Genomic DNA, 17,554 nt, shown 5'->3' with positions numbered 1-17,554 from the left:
GACGTTTGAATATGAAAAGGAATGTTTGTCGGCGATTTATTTCCTTTTCATAGTATCTTTTTTGCTCGCTTTTTGTGTTTCCTTTGGAAAAGCAATGAAAGAATTAAAAACGAAGACAATAGTCATTATGAAATTTGTCTGTACAAATAATATCATCAAGGATATAATTAGAAGTCAGATAATTGGAAATCTGTTCTACGAGGATCCGATCTATTGTCTCATCAGCTAATGAGAAAGATTTGGAGCAGAAGTCATCTCAATGTTCTGTTGCGACTCTTCGGATTTCTAGATATCGTGTTGTTATTCAAAACTCAACTCTAATCAAACGGGATTTAGCATATATTGCAACACTGTGAAAATTTTGCAAATAGGTACCTAATCAAAAATATTCAGGACATTCAACTGATGTCGTCGTTATGGGTTCCTTTAGAAATGTTTTATTATAGAATATTTTTTTAAATGCTTCAAACGTTTTAAAATATAAAGTTTGTATTTGTAGACGGATTTGACGTTGTTTATATCAATGTTGTGACTTAAAGCTTGATTATTAACATACTGTTTATACGTTATTTATTTAATCAAAGTATATATCGTTTGGAAAAATCATATGAATTTTTTTTTATAAAACGATACCGAACATTGCTTGGTGAACACGACACATAAAGGACAAAAAATAAATGCACTTCACAGGTCTCTGTTATGAAGTAATTGTCAAAGAATTGTTCTTAAACAAATCAATTTGAATAAAAATATTAAGAACTAAATTCAAACCTAGAAAACAAAACTCCCAAACAATTTCCACGCAACTTCATATTGTAGACGCCGCGCCGCGCCGCCTTCACTCGGCGGAGAGAAACATGTGCAGGCGAGTTAGTTTCATAGCACGGATAAGTTTAGCTCAAACCATTCATTATATAATATCTGATGCACAACTTCATGGCAGCACCCTATCATATGTTTTGTAGCATTTAGATACGATTGTTACAGTGCAAACTTCTAATTGGACATTTGTTAAACTAAATCTTATGTATATGCTACACGTCTGAATGAATCGAGACTTCATTATTTACATAAGCATTATGCTATGAAGATAGCTTTATATAGGTGTTACAAGTAAATTCATGGGCTTAAATTGACAGTAATTTAAACAGCATGGCTAAGACCGAAGCAAACATCGCATTGATGTAATCCACTACCCCTTTAAATGTGCACATACAATTCAAATGCACAATACGCCGTTCATCATTCGCACCCATCAATTGTTCCATCAATGGGTGAAATTTAAACTTCTAACATCAGTTACATCGTTCACTATTTGCGGACCTCCCCCAACGAATTGCACCTTTTTTTGTTGTGGAGTCCCACTGCGCCCCCAGAGATCTTAATAACTTCATTGCAACATGCATCGGACAGCTTTCAACAAATGTTGCTTGATTGTGCTCTGTTTATTTACTAATATTATAAGTCTGAAATGAGACTACTATAATTATACTTTAGTATGGGCTTTTTCTAATTAGACGCTACATAAAATAGGCTAAAACTATATATATATATATTTTATATAGTATCAATATTTCTTTCAAAAGAATTTCAAATAATAAACCGTCGACGTAAAATCTTAAACGAGAACATTCATCCAAATTGTTTTAAAATAAAATGCTTGTTTAGTATAAAGCGGACCAATTTATTGTAGGTATAAAGGTCCAATGCCATTTATTCTCGAGGGTCTTATTTAACCCAAGCGGGAACGCTCTAGTATTTTTTTTTATTGCAACAGAGTACATGGTTTTGGTGTATTCAGCCATAGATAACCATTTCAAAAAAAAGAATTGCGTCTTAATATCTACGTATCTTATCATTCTTAACATTTAAACATCTATAAATGTGTGTGCACTTTTAAGATTAACGATAACTATAATTCTTAGAAATAAACGATGTCAAATATATTCAAAGTCACAATGAGAGCAGCTCACATTTAAAGCATTGTACCTCCGGCCATTAATATCGTTCCCTGTTCAGGAGATTTGGATCATCCCGACCTCCGATTCCTCACCCCAACACAATTCAAGTGCAGAATTAAAGTGCGAATGCTGTATTCGACGTTTTTAATCTTTAAATTTATCGGTTTAAATTTAAACTTAATCATTGAAGTCCTTTAATCTCAGGGTTGGCGAAAACGTGTTAGCTCCAGATGGTAAGAATTTAAATTTATGACGGTCGAATAGTTTTACGTTTGAGATTATTCAAAGGATCATTTTGCTTATTTAAAATATATTATACTTTAGCTTACATTAAGCGAGTGCGCAACAAAAGAGTTTTTGGGAGCGAAATGAAAGCTACAATTATTATCTACTTTTATTGTAGTTAAATTTTTTATCTGTGTATATTTCTATTAAATAGTGACCATGGATATACATATGTGTATATCTCTAGCAAAATATGGTAAGCGCATGCCATGTTAACACGGACACCTCACCACTATTCATTATCTTTTAAACCGCGTGTAATCGCCGCGAAGTGCTTATTCACACGCCATAACTGATTCAAATGATTTGTTAATGGCTAAACGTGTTTTGATAGCTAAAACTTTATAATAGATATATTGCTATATAGATACATATATATTTTTTTATAATAATGTAATAATAATAATGACAAATGTATAATAAATTGAAGTTGATAATATTTATTGTTTTTTGTTATTTTAACTTTATACTAACATTAAATTGATCAAGTATATTTGACGAATCTATTATTCTGTATCAAGGGCCAGCGCTGACATCATAAATACTCCGTAATTATTCGATCAAGAATCGACTCTAAACATTCAACTAATAAACATGGATATGGTAAAATTTTGATAGCATAACTTAGAAATATTTCTTTAATTATTTTCTTTCTTTAAGCATTAAACATGCTTTCTTTATTTCCTTGATGAATTATATAACATTATTATTTTACAAAACCTCCGTCATAGAAAACCACATCCATATATAGTAATCACACTATAGACGTATCCAAAGTTTCCTTTTCATTGTATTTCCTATTTACCGGTTTATAACATCAATCATAGTTTACGTGTTTTAAATAGTTTTGTCCCTTTACATCTCACCCGAACCGTAATAAAGGAAGCGGAGTGACAATTTCAATTTATTGTATTTAGGGTTCCCTTCAAATTTCTATAAACTTTTTCTGAAATAGTGTTCACATAAAAATTACTTGCTCTCCAACGAACCTTGCGTTAGAAAGCGGCTCACGCTTGGCATTCTATATTGAAAAGAATACATCTACCGTCATAATTCTCCCACGTTAATTACAAGTGTCAAAACGGAAGTACATCCCCGGATAGCAGAGTATATTAAGGGGGAAGTGAATGAATGAGTATTTATGGATATGTGCAAACTAACGACGAAGTGTAAACAATACTTTATATTAACTGGTTGATATACCCGTTAAATGTAATTAGGAAATTTAAGGGTCTGGTTATTTATGGTTTAATAAATTGCCTTTAGAAGGGCTTAGAGATAAAAAATAAAAATTTGCTTACATGGACAACGTTTTGGATTTAAAACGATTAAATAATTAATATATTTAATACCAGAAGCAATTAAATTGATAAAATATTGGCTGGGAAATCATGAAAGCGTTTTCTCCTAAGGTTTTCAGCGAAAGTGAAGCAAAATAAAAAAGTTTTATTTTATATAAATTTCAGTGATATCACAACAGATTTTTTTTTATCTAAAGTATCTTGTAAGAGAAACCGGAGTATAAGCTCATAGCTGCGTTTCTCTGACACGCAGTTTTAATGTAAAGGTCCGGTTATATCAAACCGTGAGTTTAGCATAATCCAGCTATTTGTCGTGGCAGCGGGCCAGAGATAGCGACCCTCATATTTCCCCGATTATGCTTCAAGGGAAGATTTCAATTTTATCAGACCATAGAATAACAGCGCTTTGATAAGACCAATTTTAGCGCGATGTGCTCATAGCTATTATGGTGATGAATTCCAACGCAATATAATTAAAGTTAGCTGATATGAAAATAAAAAGACGCTTTTAGGATAATATAAAACATAGAATAATAATATTCGCAAGTCACATTTTTAAGTGAAAGTTCTATAATAGAGATTCTAACTATTTAATCTACATTTAACACATACTGTTCCATATTCAAGTCTTTTGTAATGAATGTCTCAGATTAGAGCATTGATTGAAAAACAGAAACGGTACACCAACACAAAAACTTAGAGCGAGGATGTAAATAAATAGTGAGGAAGCTGCAACTGCAACGCAGACACATTTACAGGTTGAAATGGCTCCGTTGACGGACAGATGAACTGACGACGGCCGCCCAGCGCGAGCTCGCGATCAATTCTTACAAATTTCATACATTACCCTTCAATGCGATTACTGAAAATCGATTTTGCATAATCCTAAAAGGTTACCCCATGTTGCTCTCAACCATGAATGTATTGTTAAGTCTGTTTCGTATGAAATCTAGTACAATTCTGCTATTATCAGCAATTTATATAAAATATTTATCCTTTCATAATAATTTTTATTTAAAAATTAACACTAGCAACAGATACGTCTTATTGTTCAGATAAGCAAGTAAGGGCTAAGAGCGTAGTTAACATCACACTGTCAATAATTTTATAAAACTCAATGTTACGATAGCGTCTAATTTCGCAGATATATAAAAACGCAATCCTATTGAATATATAGAAAATTTTTAGCGTCTAGTAAAAGATAAAAATTCCTTACCCACACAGGAAATCGACGTTGTAAGCATGCGAGTTTGCAAAAAAATGAACTAATATACAAAATCATTGATAACCGAAATACGGAGATTTACCACGTATAAACTGTGGCAAAAAAACTAAACTTTCAAGAGTTTTATAAAAACATATAGAAAATAAATAGATTTGACATTTAAAAACGACACCTAAGATGTCAGTCAGCGCGACCCGTCGACCGCAGGGCGTCCGTCGTGGAGATATTTTATGTTCCATCACCAGATTTACGGCCTACCGCAGAATATGTGAGTTGTAAATTATAAAGGAATTACCTTCATAATTCAACAATTTTATAGTTTGCTAACCAATGATAATAATTCAAGTTGTTATTAGAAAACTCTTTGTGTATACGTTGATAAAATTTCTATCTGCGAAATATACAATGCTTGCACTTTAGTACTCAACAAATGATTGTCTTTACAGCTATCTATGATTGAGTTAAAGACAAAACACATTAAATAGTTACTATATAGAGAACCTTCTATCGATTTTACGATTACATTTATAGATTTTGTGTTTTTAAACCTTAAAATAAATATACAATAAACAGTATTAAATAGAAATTCAAGTAATTTTTTAACTCTCACATCCATACAAACCGTCTGATATTGTTTTCACACAGAAATGTATGGAACAAAATAAATTTATTGTAAAGTGTTTGAAAAAAAAATCCAATAATAACTTTTGAACTGGTTAGCGGAAGAGAATTTCACTGTTAGCTACATCTGTTGTTTCCCGGCTCCGATTCTTAAACATTCTGATATTTAAGTTATTTCATTGTAAGAAAAACATTCAACATTATATGTACTTTGAAAAAAAAATAAAATTTTATCATACTTTCCATTGTGTGGTTAAAGAACATTGCTTTAAAACTCCCGTTTAAAATAATAAATGGTTAACATATTTTAAGAACATCGCAAAACTCACATTCACATAATACGGGAAACATTTAAATAGAGCATGTGTTTGAATTAATTTAATTTCATAACCAATTAAAAGAACGCATCAGAATCCAAATCATATATACATTAACAATCCAGATAAGTGTTACCAGAAACTGATTTAAATTTATGCATCCGTTTACAACGTGTTGGTTTTTACTTAAAAACAAAACGTGCAAATAACAACTAACCACCCGTCGAGACTTTGGCACCAAGCGTTTCGTCTCAGGGGGCAATTATTGGTTTTTATGCTCTGTGTATTAGATATAGCGTTGTTTATCTCTGAGCTCGGACGATGCCGGATTTATGCAGATGAATTGATAGTGCTCCGTACGAACACTCTCGTGTTTATTTGAGATGATTTATGCTCACATTGGAGTGGTTTTAACAACGTCTTATATTATTGCTTCTATATCAGTTACTGGATAAATTGTTGTTCTGATTATTTAATATATATGAATGTTTTACAAGTGTTAGTCATATGTATTTTCTTCCTAATTATTTATGATAGGAAATCCTAAAAGTATCTTGTTTATTTTCCAAAAAAAAAAATGTATATAGAATTACTAATTGTTAAAAAATATTAAATGTCATCGTCGAAACTCTTAATTTATGTTTGTAAATGCGAAATAGCATTCGGTAAATTTTCATTACCTAATCATTTAGTCAGTCTGAACAGAGACGAAGACCCTTTTTAAAATAATAATACTCTAACCGAGGATATTATTACCAATTAATCTCGAAAACACCCCCAAGAAACACTTCATTAAAAGCATTGAAATTCTTTTCACGGTAAAAATTTTAAGTCGCTTAGGAGTTTACGAGAAAAAAAATATTATTTTTCACAATTAACGACCCCATGATTTACGGGGGTCGAGTCCCGTGACGTTTTTGCGTCTTCTCTCAGTCCCATAAATAAAAAAGTATGAAGGGAAATGGGAATCCCTCTGTATCGCAATATTTTTCCTTAATAATCTTAAAAAAATTACGGTTAATTTTGTTGCCTCCCTTTATCACCTTTTGTTATCAACCCTTCCATCAATTTAGGCGAAATAATATTAAGATTCATAAAAACGCTAATGCGTTAAAGCAGTAACAGTCTCTAAATATTAATGTGACTAGTGACGAACTATGTCATATACACTAATATTTTAACAACTAAGTGTATCTCAAATCGTTACTTGATGGTTAGCAGTAGTCACAAATCAGGAATTTTGAATAAATTTTCAATGTAATAAAGGAAGGAAAAATATTCAAAAAATTTCATTTCCTTTATACTCGTGCAAATGATTCATATCAATACTGGATAGTGGTTGTTAAATGTCCACAATGTACGTTGTATGCTAAGCATGGGACGCCTCCCACAAACTTGATATCGGCACATTTATTTTTACACCCTTCACATTTAATATAGAATTTTCTTCAACTTTGTCCTTCTTGATACATGCCAGGAGAAATTTTCTTACGTTGAAATTTATTTCATAAAACATTGATCCTGAATATGTCAATTTAGTCAGCTGTACGTATGACTATAGACCTGTATAATAACATAATCTTATAATCCTTTATCATAGCAGATGTCAACGTTAAGCAGATTATAGTCCTCTGTGCTGTCAGTTATTTATGAATTCATTGTATATTTTAACTATATTCAGGAACAATGTTCATTTCTGTCATCTATCAAAGAGAGCTAAGCGGTAGAAACTTTTTACGAGCGATATGGGTGTCGGCAAATTGCTGACACAGTACTGACAATAAACAAGATATAGTGCTCCATCGATCACACTTATATAACAGTTGAATATTATATGCTATTATTTTTTAAATCATTTCCGATTACCATATTAAATACGTGTTAGTTTATTTGAACAAATAAAATAGGAATAATATTTTCTCATAATGAATAAATAAATCTATTTTATCGACGCAAATCAATGACCGACGAACCTACCGTATCGAATATCAATGCTCGATCCACAATACATTGCTCAAATAAAATAAAACCATTGTTATGTCACGAATTTAACGCCTTGGTTCGCGTGAAATTAAATATGTCATCAACTAGGTCATTGTTAACTGACGACAGCTTTGTAAGACGCGGTGTGGTACCGACAAAGCAACAGTTACTGGAGATTAAATAGGGATTTGGAAAAATTGTATTTGACACGAACGTCCATTCATACGTTCGTAGACGTTTCACACGTTGTAAATTAAACACGCTGTTTGTAAGGGGAGCGTTCGGAGCTAAATAAATCTCGCATTTGGCGAATGCTCAACAATTCTCGTCTATTTTAATAGAATTTGTAAAGCAATAAAATTTATATTCATAGCCTGAGAGACGTTACGAGTGATTTAAATCGTACTTATGCGTATATGTATTGAATCTATGTTTTCTGTAAGACAATCTATAATTTTTTAATGAATTAAGTGTAAGCAAACAATAAAATATATAATGACAGCCCATCCGTCACTTACAAATTAAATTTATTTATTCCAAAGTCATTAATAATAAAAAATAATTACATCAAAATGTCGGTATAAAATATTAATATGACATAGAAGCAAGTCGTGAGACTGTTTCAGAACTAGTCGTTACGGTGACAATTTTGTGCACATAAATTATATCTCAGTAACATGTGTTTTAAAAAGCATTTAAGTCTCGGTTAATCTTAGTAACGAATTTAGTATTAACAAATTCGTATTTCAATAAATGATAACATATAACATTTGTTGCATAGACCGGCATATGCGCTATCTCGTGACCTAATTTATTTCGCACTATTATAGAAGGGGGCAACACAATACAAGCATTGCTTGAGTCTCAATTATTACAAATTGCTATTGGATGGGCGCGAATCACATTACGTATACAACAGAAGCGTGTTTCCAACAAATTAAACCGATGTTATATTAAGTTAGAAACGAATTATGAACTCCTCGTCTACTTTATAATTTGATTGTACGAACAATTCGCTTTGATTGAATTAAGATGTGGGTCTCGCTAGCGAAATGTTTCTAAGTATTATTTTTTTTATCTCTAATTTATTTAAACAATACTCTTTATATAACTGAATTAAAATTTCTTTTGCCATGAAATTTAATTATCTATTGTTTTATGATATAAATCAGTTAGACAAAAAAACGATAACCTTTATATTATGTAAGGCGGCTGGCAGCTTAGAAACCATTTACCAAAATAGATAATGAATTTAATTAGTTTACATAAAATTATTCAGGACAACAATGATAAGTTATTAAAAACTGTAATGATAATGATAAAGATTTTTAAATTCAGTAAGTCGATTATATATATATGTGGGTGTGTGTGTGTGTGTGTGTGTGTGTAATAAAAAAAACTCAAAAAAAACAAATAGAAACTTTAGGGCTGTAAAGTTTCAATTGTGGCTTTATAAAATAGATAGAGTAGGCAGTAACATTTATTATTTATATATATGTAAATATCTTTATTATACAACCGATTAAAAAATAAAAAAAACAACACGTTCCTAACAACATCTTTTCTTACTGAAACTTATCTTTAATTCAGACTCCGGAAAATTAAACTGCAATCGAATTAGATTCCAAAACCTTCGATGATTTTAATTTAACCAAATATTAAGCCTCGGGTACAACAAGAACAAAATGATAAAAATATTTAATTCGCCATATTGATTACAATTCGTAGCGTAAGTGTTGTGAATGAAAGAAAAATCTATATTGTATGTTGAAACAACATCATATGAAGTTGGTAAATGATATTATAAGTTAAAATTAATTTATTGAACGAGTTTAAAGAGCACGTTTTTAGGTTGTCAGATTATTGTTGCACACATTTGTCGTGGGGATAAGATGAAATCCGCGTAGCTAGTATTATGTTTAAATTATTACTCGCTTTATAAAAATTACCATAAACTTCATTAAAGTTACAAAAATTATATTAAATTTTAATTTTTCTTCCTCTGTAAAGCTGTTTCTATTACAGATATGTTGAATTATCCAATGCTAGCTACGGGGATTTGGTCTATTCCTGTTTAAGACAGACGAAACCTCTTAGCATTCTACGGATTCACCGTGCGGGTGCCGGGTCCATCGCGTTGCAGGGAGAGGAGCTTCAACAGTGCCTAGGACTACCGAGGTGTAATAAATTATCACAATTGTTCCTAAGTATCGACTGCTTCGGTAGTCTTTTGAAGATCAAAGAATCAGCTCTAATATTTATATCTAAAACAGTTTATTTTTTATATTTTTATTTTTTATTAGATTATATTTATGATGCATTGTTTTAATGTAACATTTTAAATAACACATGGTTTTAATGGGACCGTAGTTACTATGGTCCAAACAAAGCGAGGCATAGTCGGTGCCTAATTACTTTCCTTTATTCAAGACCTGGATACTTCATGTATTACAAGGTTTCGCCCGCGGGTTCACTATTATAAAAATTAATGTCTTTCTTATGTTTTTCTTACATCCCCTTTACATAATGCTGGTTTTTGTTTCACTCAAATTCTAGAGAGTTCTTAGCTAACAAGTCGGTATTAGTACCTAATTCATATTACTATGTTGATATTATTATGTGCAAAGATTTATGAAAGGTAAACTGAAGATTCTCTGTGCTTAGTTTGACTAACTCATGATGAAGGCACAGGTCTGATTGTTCCACGGTATCCTACACCCTTTAAAACTCTGTTTGCAATATATAAAACACGACGGTGCTACCATGCGGGCTAAACATATATTGCCTACATTTTTATTCTAAGCTGAATTGAGATAAAATCATATCCTTCGCGTTAACTAAATTCGTCTCTAAAGTTCTAGAGACCTATTAAATCATACAACTCCCAACGAAACCTCGACCTTCATTAAAGAACAAAACGTAATCTCATAAAACGTCATCTAAATTCAACAGACTGGATATAACAGGTAATAAAAATTCAATAACATTCAGTATAACGATATAATTACAGGTAATAGTTTTATTCTACTGCACTATTTACCTCTATAGACTATTTTAATTAAATCCCCGTACGGATAGTACTTAATTTGAATATAGATGAGAGACTGCTGCATATATTAATTAAAACGCCGATGCAATTTATCGAGCAAATTGTGTTAAAGCACTGCCTTGATAGCATTGACACATCGGAAGCTCATTAAGTTATGTAACACATTTATTTTAATTTATTAACTGATATACCATGATTTATATTTAATTATTAAAAGTTATAACTCTAAATATAATGAAGATGACGTCACATATTGTTACGAAATATGAGCCATTATCAAAACGTCAACAATACATAAGCGAAAAGTAACCGAAACGTCGGGATTATGCAGCTTTTAAAAAAATAAAATTCTCGTAGTAAATCCGAAAAAAAAGTAGTTTTAATACATATGCGCGTCGGGAATCCAACGAATAGTACTGACCAGAGATCTCACAGTATAAATTAATCAGCGTCGTGTAATTTATGAGAAAATATCGTGACTGTAGTCACATTCACATTCATGAAACCTTTTATACTCCTTAAATATAACATATGTAAAACTCGTTATTTATTACTGGAAGTATTCAAAATACTAGGCATTACCTTTAGTTACACGCGTGCCACATTTGTAAAGTTAAATCATATATTTTTTTAAAACGCGAGTGAAGTTACGATTAAATTATAGTATTAAATATTTGGACGATAAGAAGGTTCTATCTGCGGATCGATCGATATCGGACACGTGACGCGAATACTAACATCGTGATAAATTTTGATTTGATCTAGAAATTGGTACAAGATTTATATTTGTTAACATAGCTATAGAGATATATAATAATTATTAATTACTCCATAACATTGTAATAGATAAGCTTATCTTTTACTGAGGAATCCATTTACTAAATCTATATTAGTTGATCTACCTATGTTATTTTAAGTCCAGTATACGTTTTGGTATCTTGTATAAGTAATTTGTTTTATATCTATTGTGACCGCTATAAAACTCTTCAAGACTTATATCCACGTGTGTTTACTGCCGTCATTCGAACTAGTTGGGCCAAGTAAATAAAATGAGGAACAGATTAATCAAATAAAATCTACTTTTATGTTCTACACGAGACTAACCTTTAACCAGGACAGTAACATAATTTTTATAACATTAAAAATCAATACTGGTAGAAAAATAATAATAAAGCGACATCTCTATATAATAATAACACCATTTTAATCTTTTTTTTTTAATTATGGCAACAATCATGGCATCTTAACAAACAAGACAAACATTCGACAAAGGCCCATTAGTATAATTTGAATACGGCAAAGACCTTCCGAGTCGTAACTATACATCTAGCCACAGAACATGGTGATTTAACTAAATGCGTACCCATTACCAGCTCAACCAAGTAGGGGTCACTGACATCCAAGTGGCATTTTTGACACCAATTTATTACTTGACTCGCTGTTAAGTGACAGCGATTATGAATTACAATCATTTGAATTTATTTGTTTTAATAAGTCCCTGGTTGAGTCAGAGAATTAAAAATGTAATTTTATTTAAAATTACTTTCAGTAAGTCACGAATAAGTGCGTTATTCGTGACTTTTTGAAAGTAATATGGAGTAATATGGAAATAGAAACATTTTGAGAAAATCTCAGCTGAAAATTATCATTTAATCAAACAATTTACAGACAAACAGCATTAGAACCGCAAATTACGTTAATTTTGGATCTCGGCCGATAAGCGCTTCTTGTTTAATATTCACATTGAAACCCTTGCCTATATTACGAACATTTCGAAGGGAGGAACCACATTTGACTGTAAAATTTCTGTAACAGCTATCGTAAAAAAAGATAAAAATAATACTAATCGCACTTTAATATATTATTGACAATATGTTTTTTATATAGTTATGTCTTTTATTTTGATTAGAATACGGATCTTAGTATATTTTCTCTTTATGCCGACAAACTTGATAAATAAGCAAATGTGTATTCTCCCTAAAAGCGGCGTAGCTTCCGCTTTTTGTAATATTATTATTTACTCTTAAAGATATGCAAATTTAAAACAGCTATTACGTTGTATAAATCCAAAATAAGATCTAATGAAGTTATTAAAAACACAACGAAAAAGTCTTAAAAGAGGTTACATATCGAAGTCAAGATAAAAAAAAAAACAGATTTTCTATTGAATAGATTGTTAACAACTTTTCGATTTCAATTTAATTCTTTTTGTTAAAATATGTTTTAACATATATGTAGTTTAAAAACAATAATTAAAGTATAAAAACATGAAAATGGAATAAAATACATTAAAAACGAAATAGTATGGTGTATACAAATTTAGCTAACAAGACTAATTTTATATAACTTTCAGAAAGCTCTATATATATTCACTTTTATTTAATAGAATTTTAAAAAATTACGATTTCTGTCAGAGTCATGAATATGTTTCATAAAGTACCAACTTCATAAAAAATGGGTTAGTAAATTTCTACTTGCATTTACTGGAACGTAGAGAGAAAAATTGCAGAGTACGAAAAAAAATTTTCATTCCGTCCCGCCTTTGTTCAGCTGAGTGTGATTGCAACCGTATTTAATATAGCCGGGTATATTTAGGTTAATGAGAATCTGAGAATAGAAAAAAAATTCAATTGATTTTCAAATATATCGTAAAGTTTTTTACTTTATTCGGCTATAATATTCACTGATTATTGATTTCACATACATTATTATATATTATTCAAAATTTTCACATGTTTCCTTACATCCGAACTCTTCTCGTGTAATAACCCTTACGTCGGGATATGCTTCTGAATAAAAAACGCTAAAGCTAACATTTATTATGCAAACTTGAAGGGACGCTCTAAAGGGTCTTTTGAAAAGAAAATGAAGTGTCACCCTTACAGGTAAAAAGATTCTTATAGTGTATTCGGTGATAGCTCTCAATTAGCCTGGCTTAAAATTTTTGTTTAAAGGTCAAACTACTCACTGCAAAGGTCTTTTATTGTAACGTAAAAGAACAAGACAAATGTTATATAAACATTTCTATATATTTTTGTATGATCATTTGTTAAATTAATTTCAGATCGCTTTCATGAGAGAATTAAATAAAGCTTACTTCACAGCTTCTCGGTAAATTAAAAGAAATGATAAATCGTCGCACCTGGACCCCATCAATCATGCGGAATACTCACTGGCTATACAAATATACTATACAATAATCACAATCTTACGTAACTTTACATGATCATGTGAAAATTAAAACACGAAAATGTTCAGAAAATAAAATTCTGAAATATATACCATATTTAAGGGAGACGAATCTAAACTTCCCAGCATTCCGTGATTCACTGTGCTGGGACTGGGTCCATCGCGTACTGGGTCCATCGCGTCCGTATATTATGAGACTGTTATTTAATATAGTAATGTAGGTCTATGTACGCTGTAAAAAAGTAGAAGATAAATTTACTAAGCTTAATTTTATAAACAGCGTGACTTAAATATGAATGTAGCGCATACAATATAATTGACCCGTGTTAACAAGTTATCCAATTTGCCACAGTAATAACAGTGATTGTTTTACTTTTCCCGCCAAGTCACCCGTTACACCATGTCCTTTAAGACAGCGGCCCTTCCTTGATATCGACCTGCAGCGGATGTGTGTCAACTGTCCGCGCTAAACTTGCTAACGTGTCACTTTAGTTTTATTTCAATTTGAACTTCACGGTCTAATTAGTTTTTTAAGATTTTCTCCAAAAACCTTAATAGGTAAATATTTTATGTACGACACAATTTGCGTTTAATGAATTTGTACGTTACGAAGACGAATATTGTGAAGAATATCTTGAACGAATTTACCATATCATGTAACGAGCTGGCCATCCATCATCCACCGCGACAGATTACGCAACATCCACCCTGACACCCCCAGCACCCCCGGCACCCTCGTTATCCTCCACCACCCTCTTACGGTTCAATGTGAGAGATTTCCACAAAATTCCCTGCTCTACTTATTGTTTTTCCCGTGGACTGTTAAACTTCATGATTTATAGTTACTTTTTCATTTTTAATCCTATTTACACTCTTATTAAAGAAACAGAAAGGAATAAATAACGAGATCCTCGAGTTCGGAACTGTTTGAAAACATCATTACAACTTTTTTATTTAGGTACGGCCACAGTTAAACAAGTTTGTCCTGTTAATGTTGAAATAAAATATTCTATGCTGGCAAGTACACTTAAAAAAAAAGATATCATTTACATACAGTATTAATTATAAAATAGAACATTTAATTATTTAAAAAAAACATGTTTTCATTTTATTGAGTAAGTATACAAGAGAACAAAAGCAATCTCTGAAATCTGTTACTAATCCGTAAAGCAATCTCCTCAATGGGATTAAGAGTGACAATTTAATTCCTATTCATTCGTTTTGTTTGACAGTCCGTGTGCCGTGTTCCGTGTTGCCTTACCCTGGTTATACCCTAGGGACGTGTGACTGCAATATTGCTGCCTGAACCGCATTCCCGTCTTATTTTATTAAAACCAACCAAAGAAAACACTTTAATTTCTAATAAATATAGTACTAAATAGATCAAAAACCGAACAATATAATTATGTCATATATTTCAGATTAAACTTGTACACGGAATCGCAACAAAGCCGTCTAAAGCTACCAAATTCTCATTAAAGGGGACCCATGCACGCCATATCTCCCCACAAAGAATACGATCAGTAATTATTCCCGTCCGTGGAGGACATAACTAAACTTCATTGCCACTCCGATATACGATATTACAGTATTATCATGATCTACACTTGTAACGCTCCAACATAAATTGAACCAAATCAACAATATTCATCAATAAAGAATTTCAATAATAATTATATTGAAACCAAAGGAAAATCCACAGCGGAAGCGTTTTCATTAATTTGAGTTTAATTTAAATGATACGGCTTTGCAAATTAATAAGCAAACATTGCAACTGATGTGATTAATTTTTGCAATCACACAAATCCTTTGTAATGTAATGCTCGACGACGATATAAAGCAACAAAATTGATCAGCCCATTACCCGTTATTTGTAGCTCATGTTTCAGGTATAATAAGCGAGGCACTTACCCGATAATTACTTTCAATAATTAGACCAGCCTTCGCATTGTTTTGCTACCTTTTGATTACCTTATGGGAAGCCTTTTTATATTTTAATATTTTTTGAAACTCAATTATAATTTTTATAAGCAAATTATATAATTTTATGCTTTTCAATTGTATATAATGATTGTATTTGTATGTTTTAGATATAAACATAACAGACCTACTTTTTATATTATTCAGATCGCTTATTTCATTATGGCAATACAAGCCGCTTGTCTTACATAGAGTAACTTTACTAGAGACCTATTGATTGTAACTTTGATGAAACAAAGAACTAGAAATATGTATTTATAAAGTGACATACATATAAGAGTACTTATATTAAGAAAGTATTTTATCTATATATAAATAATGCTATAAATAGTAATTGCAGTTTCACCATTCTAGGCAGTACATATTTAAAATATAAATATAAAATAACCTATTTAATAAACCCAGAATAACAATAAACATAGGAATGTAATCACCAACATTAATTCTATGCTGAAAGATACTTTCTTATAAGCAGTCTGTAACGTTTTACGAGAAAATATCAAAACGATCGCCTTGAAACTGTACTCAAATACGGCTACACGAGCAATAAAACTCATTTTATTTCCTCGGTGGCTATGGCTGTTATAAAAATATATGAAAAAGGTATCTAACGCTCATATATGTATAGCTTTAATATCGTGAAAAAGAAAAAAATTAACCTCGCAGTCGGTAGGATTCGAACCTACGCTCCCAGAGGGAATCTGATTTCTAGTCAGACGCCTTAACCGCTCGGCCACGACTGCTACAAGAATTAATCTGAATTTGTGAATAAAATCCTGTATCAAAGAAATAGGAATGTTTAAAATATGAATATGTATTTAAAACTTACACTAAATCGATACAACTGTTTCAAATTGCGAAAACAAAGCTATTTATTTACATTTTCAATACTTTCACTCACATTACGATAATTTATAATAACATTTAAAAATCTAAGTGGATCAAACATTCCAAAATTATTAGTTCCGTCTCACTATTTATAACTGATTATTTGAAATATACTCGAGAGATACTCGAAATGAAATCACTTAAAATCTAAAAATAAAGCTATGGAACATCAAGAATCGTTCAAATAAAGTATATTTATAAATAAACATGAAATTTCATTAAAACAACATTATATACAGTGTATTTCATAATAACATATTACACAACTATACTCAAATAAATAACACGGTATTTTATTTTCGATCTGAAAACATTGGAAACTCTCCAAGAATTTTATTCATAAATTAGGAAAACAAAAACTCCATTATGCGGATATAGAACGTGAAAAATGGTTAGCTACTTGTTTACTTTGACGTGTATAGTAATTTAGAATTTAATCCCATCTCTCACTAAAAACACATTAAGCAGAGAATTGTAATAACTTAATGCTATGAAATTGTTTTGTATGTAAAATAATTTAAAAAATCTATTAGTACCTATTCTAAATTAAGAAATAAATTACATTAATTCTCACCATGCCATACTATTTAATTATTTACTAAAATGTTAATAACGTAGAAAAAAATTATCAGTAATAATACTTATAGAAATTTATCAAATATTTCAGATCTCCTAAAGAAGGCGCCGTGGCTTAGTTGGTTAAAGCGCCTGTCTAGTAAACAGGAGATCACGAGTTCGAATCTCGTCGGGGCCTA

General features: G+C 31.0%; 2 non-coding genes across 2 annotated transcripts; one reads left to right on the top strand and one right to left on the bottom strand.

Moving 5' to 3' along the window:
- Positions 1-16,572: 16,572 nt before the first annotated feature.
- On the bottom strand, positions 16,573-16,654 carry Trnas-aga (transfer RNA serine (anticodon AGA)). Its single transcript has one exon. It is a non-coding gene; the product is annotated as a tRNA-Ser (tRNA).
- An 825-nt stretch (positions 16,655-17,479) lies between these two features.
- On the top strand, positions 17,480-17,553 carry Trnat-agu (transfer RNA threonine (anticodon AGU)). Its single transcript has one exon. It is a non-coding gene; the product is annotated as a tRNA-Thr (tRNA).
- The last annotated feature ends 1 nt before the right edge of the window (position 17,554 follows it).

The sequence above is a fragment of the Danaus plexippus genome, chromosome 6 (assembly GCF_018135715.1).
Source record: "Danaus plexippus chromosome 6, MEX_DaPlex, whole genome shotgun sequence".
Taxonomy (NCBI): Eukaryota; Metazoa; Arthropoda; class Insecta; order Lepidoptera; family Nymphalidae; genus Danaus; species Danaus plexippus.
Note: the sequence above shows the minus strand (reverse complement) of the source record. Positions and strands in the feature narration are given on the sequence as shown.